Source organism: Carassius auratus, chromosome 22, assembly GCF_003368295.1.
Source record: "Carassius auratus strain Wakin chromosome 22, ASM336829v1, whole genome shotgun sequence".
NCBI lineage: Eukaryota > Metazoa > Chordata > Actinopteri > Cypriniformes > Cyprinidae > Carassius > Carassius auratus.
Window position 1 is genome coordinate 30,652,951 of NC_039264.1, and position 5,580 is coordinate 30,658,530.

Sequence of the window (5,580 nt, forward strand, 5' to 3'; positions counted from 1 at the left end):
GGCTTTATTTCTGCTGGACAGGTAAATCTTTATTTTTGTATTTTGATCATACATATTTTTTTGTTTATTTTTTCATGAAGCATGTGTCATTAGCACACGTAGCTGCATAATATAGCTAACATAACATTACTTAGCGAGCCGTAGTAGAGACGATAAATAATCTATAGGCCTAGCTCAAGATGATAGCTATAGCATGGCTTTCCAGCGAGCCCAGAAGGGAGGGGGTGGAGTGAATGAAAATAATGAGCTGTCTTTAAAACAGTAGTGAGAGGTCTACAGTCACTCGATTTGTATACTTTCTTTTTCAGAGTACTTACATTTTAATTATGTATTGATATATAAATAAAGTTTAAACAAATTTGGAAAAAAAGTTTTTTATATATTTTTTACCTACCCTGCCTTTAATGCTCGGATGGGACAAAGCAAAGCCAGGGCTGGGTCTGCCTCCTCCAGGGGACTTGAAAAATGCTTGTGCAAAAACTTGCCAAATAAAAATTAAGTAAATTTACTTATTGCTTTTTTTCAGTGTCTGTTCATAAGTGGCAGTGGGTGGTAGTAGAGAAATGTAGTTTCATACCATCGTGCTGATAACGTTTTTTTAGTCATTCGTCAATCCTACTGCCTGAACTAATGTAGAGAAACCACCCTTACAGTAATACAGACATGCAGTATATAAACATGTATTCACTTTTGAATACACATAACAGTTGCAGTTTTTCTTCACTGACAACGCTCTGTTTGTATTTATCCAAAATCCTGTTACTTCTGCTCTCAAACCAGGCATACAATGATAAAAAATATTCCTTTTTTCATTAATGTGATACAAAAGGGAGACAGAATGAGATGGGCCATAACTATTCCTACTATTTACTTTAAACAAACTCCACCTGCAGAAAATACCCAGCTAGAATTACATCCATTAAAATGCAGTTTCACCTCAAAAGGTGAATTTAGATTTGATTATCTAATAATAAAAAAATAATCATGCAACAGTTAAACAAAAATGCAAGCTTCACATTTCTCTCTTTAAACCTCTAATCTATCTTGTAAGTGCAGTGGTAATAAATTATACACATATATTGTCAACAGAGCTTAAAATGTATTTATACCAGAGTAATATTTTTGATGATGACCTCAGGAATATAGGGTACAACAGGTCTGAAGGGACATCAGTGTGAAAGACACATTTGATTTTTACAACTAGATGGCACAAAAAATTTACCAAAGCACTTTGCTAAACATCCACATTTCACTGTGCACATGGAAATTAGGCTAATCTTTGACTCAACTGCAAGCATAAACACATATGTATGTATTTATTTATTTATTTATGTTGTAGATATATTAAGCAAACAAGAATAGATAAACAGAATATATAACAGAATATTACAGAATTATAAGGTCTATATAACAATTTTTGGAATAAAAAGCAGCCCTGCTGTTGCACTGTAAAAAAAAAAAAAAAAATTGTGCCAACTTAAAAAAACAAGGCAACTTATTGCAAGCGCTTTTTTGAGTAAACTAAACAAACGGGACTAAAGTCCACCCAACTTAAATTAACTTAATATCACAAGTTGTCACAACATAAATAATCCTAGGAATTATCAGAACAAAATTTTTTTTTTTTGTTTACTGAACACAAGGCCTATTATCTATAAACATACACCATTTTAAAGTGAAAAAAGTGAAGTGACATTCAGCCAAGTATGGTGACCCATACTCAGAATTCATGCTCTACATTTAACCCATCCAAAGTGCGCACACACACACACACACACACACACACACACACCATGGACACACACCCACAGCAGTGTTCATCATTTATGCTGCGGCGCTCAGGGAGCAGTTGGTGGTTCAGTGCTTTGCTCAAGGGCACCTAAGTTGTGTCATTGCCAGCCCGAGATTCAAACCCACAACCCTAGGTTTAGGAGTCAAACTCTCTAACCACTAGGCCACGACTTTACACTATTCAAGTCATCTAAATAAATAAAAGACCATACCATGGGTCAAATAACTTTTTTTTTATTATTGAAAGTTTGTGTCCAAAGCACAAGGACATACCAAGTCTTGTATATTAACTTCTTTACTCAATGCATTTTACACTGAACTCAACACATGGTACATAATTAAATCCAGTGTTAATTATACCTTCATACGTTAGCAGTCTTGTGGCAAGAAGTCACACGTATTTAACATTTTTGTTTGTTTTTAAAGGAACTATTGCGTGAAAATTACTATATTGCGTATTTTAACATCAACCTAATCCACTGGGCAAAGTTACGTCCAGTGGACGTCTTTTTATGTCTTTGCAGACGTTGAAAAGACGTCCACTGAGGAGACAGAAAGTTTTTATGACGTCTTTTTTTTTATGTTTTTTATGTCTTCTGAACGTCCGATATAGACGTTCACAGATCCTCCTTACAAGGTTCTGTGACTTTATTTCTGTCAGACATCTAGAGAAGCTCTTATTGAGAATTAGGAAGCATTCCCGGGGGGTGGGGCTCATTCAGTCCGTTTACCCCTCAAGTGTGGAGTCTGGTGCGACTGCATCAGTTGCACCCCCTGGGGCCGGCCCTGGCTGAATGTATGCTACTGATCACTGAACAAAGTCTGTGCCAATGGCGTTTGGACCTCTATGGAGAAAGTAGTCTCTTTCTTTTTTTCAGGACGACAGGATGTGGTTCTCTGCAGTTTCCATCTAAGCAAGAAATCCAAAAAATTGGGGAGAAAAAAACAATAATTTTACATCCATTTATCAAAAATATTATTAACAGGTGAAATATCAGACAAGTATCAATTACAATACAATAATAGTTCACTTAAAGCATTTACCCAAAAATTCTGTCATAATTTTTTTTCATCCTCATGTGGTTCCAAACCTGTGTGACATACTTGTCTTACATGGTGTCTGTAGAACAGCATGAGTATAAGTGAATAACAATTCAGGTAAACAATTTGTTTTAAGGATTATTTCGCCACAATTCTTTTTTTTTTAAATGATGTCATCATTTATTTACCCAATTGCTGGTCTCTGTGCATGAATATGTGTTCATGAGAATCTATTAGCAAAGCAATTCAATCCAACTTAACTAGGAAAAGCACACAAGTTGTGAAAAATGAAGATTAATAAAAACAAAGCATGAGATACAGCATATGTGCTTTTTTTCCCTGAGACAAATACATCTGCTGTGCTCGTTGCAACAGGAAGTTACCACATTCATCTGTCAGCTGTCATTTTGACAGTCATAACAACCGAAGCTCTGGTCAGGAGTCAGTGAAAAAGTTTCAACTCAGTGAAGAAAGTAGGTTTTTTTTTTTTTTCTTGATTTTTTTTCACAACTTTTGTGCAATTCAGAGTGAACTAAACTAATACACACAGTCATGCACAGAGACCAACAATCCAGTCAGGATGTTTGTTAAATAATATGAAAAAGCTCAGTATGTTTCTGATTCTTTCTACGATTCCTGAATTCCATGCTGATCTCACTGCGCTGAGGGCTCTATCAAAATGTATGCGCATAAATGGGACAGCACATAAATAAATGACAGTACCAAAAAGATCATATCTAATCTGTAGTTCATGCTACCCATGTGTCATACTCCAAGTCTTGTGAGGGCACCAATTCACTTTGAAAGGGTGAACAATTTAACTCATGCATTATAAAGGATTTGAGTATATTGAAAAGTTATTTTTTTTTTATTATATATATATATATATATATATATATATATATATATATATATATATATATATATATATATATATATACGCACACACACACATACATATATATATATATATATATATATATATATATATATATATATAAACTCATTAAATTAATGCTTAGTATAAGTCAGGACACATGCAAGAAACAATTAACATTACTTGTATTGCTATTTTGAAATCAAATGTAATCTGTGAGAATTGTTTCAGATCGTCTAGGCACGCACAGCATACAAATAGCATTAACGTTACTAAATAATATCATTTTTATAAAATAACCTACATGTAGTAAATGAAGTAAAACACTTACTTTCCGTGTTTTCCTTGTTAATCAACTTCCCCGTCTGCTCCGCTTTGTGAGTGAAAGAAAATATCTCTCTGAGGAAAGTGTAGGAGCGCACAAGATATTAATGTCACAATAAATCAATATGCTGTTATAAAATAGATATTTTAAATGAGGTAAAACGCTTACTTCTGGTCTTTTCCGCGTCTGCGCCATCGTGGTCTGCTGAACAGCAGTTCAAATCTGTGAGGAACCGTTAGACGCGCGCAGAGCATTTAAATATCACCATAAAGTAATATCATGTTATAAAATACATGTAAACGAGGTACGTTAAATCACTTAACGTTACTTGTGGTATTTTCCTTTGATAAAAAACTAATTCCCCGTCTTCTCCCCATCGCGAGTGGAAGAAAGTATCTCTCTTGAGAAAAAGTTTTGGAGTAAAGCACATAAATATCGCTAAAAACCAATATGATGTTATTAAACACATTTTAAATGAGATAAAAACACTTACTTTTTAGATTTCCCATATAGAAATTAAAAGACATCCTCGTCTGTTCCGCATCGTGAGTGAAAGGAAATGTCCTTGAGAAAAGTTTATGCGCACACAGCAAATACATGTAATTATAAAACGATATGATATTACAAACGCCATTTTATGAGTAAGATTATACACTTTATTTCGCCGTATGGGCTAGTTGCATATCTCCGCCATCTTGGATTTCCGGTCTTGCGAGTGTGTGCGATATTTCCGGTTGTGCTTAAAGTCAGTGCAGAGAACCGGAGAAGTCCAAATATTACCTTCTATATGTTTACAGGATTTATAATATCACTTCATATGCAAATAAGACACTGCTATTATCACTATACTACAAATGTTAACTGAGCCAGTGGATTATGTTTGGATCCGGTGAATGAATTAAATACACTAATCTTCACTACTGTTCACGAAATGAAAGTTGAACTCATGGTGTGTATACACAGCTATATAATGTATTTTATCTTACCAAATATGTAAATGTACAAATTACTTATTTCTCAAAAACGTTTGCATTATTATTTTTTATATTAAATATTTACCTCGTGAGACGTGGGCTGTGATTTATCTTCAGAAGTATCCATTTCTCAATTGTACACATACATCAGTCTGTTTCATCGTTATTTTCACAACATATTTTATTATTTTACACAGTAAAAAATACGTGACTAATTTTATTATTTGTTTAATCTGATAATAAAGGCAAAACAATAGCAATATACATGGCTGCTCATAGACAGATAATGATTTATGCTGCAGATCTTCACAAAACAAATAAACAGATAAAAACACACATGAATGCAAACATCTTTTATTTAAGGCAAACCTACCATAATTATATTAACTTTAATTGTACAGTTAGTTATAAATTATGTTATCAAATAAAGTTAATAACGCTTTATCATAAATCTCTGTGCGTCTTGTTTGACAGTCAGAAACATTTATCTTACATAACAGAACAAAACCAGCTCTTCCAAAATGAAAAGTATTGCATATTTGAGAGGTTTGTGTTTGAAAAAAGAAATCCCT

At 33.6% G+C, this 5,580-nt stretch overlaps 1 long non-coding RNA gene across 2 annotated transcripts; it reads right to left on the reverse strand.

Moving 5' to 3' along the window:
• Nucleotides 1–2,012: 2,012 nt before the first annotated feature.
• On the reverse strand, nucleotides 2,013–4,734 carry LOC113040357 (uncharacterized). 2 transcript variants are annotated; one of them, XR_003275192.1, is made up of 5 exons: nucleotides 4,528–4,734; nucleotides 4,363–4,434; nucleotides 4,203–4,256; nucleotides 4,041–4,108; nucleotides 2,013–2,701 (listed from the first exon to the last, which is right to left on the reverse strand). It is a non-coding gene; the product is annotated as an uncharacterized LOC113040357 (long non-coding RNA). The 2 variants fall into 2 exon arrangements; XR_003275191.1 differs by having other exon boundaries at nucleotides 4,203–4,434.
• Between the last annotated feature and the right edge of the window lie 846 nt (nucleotides 4,735–5,580).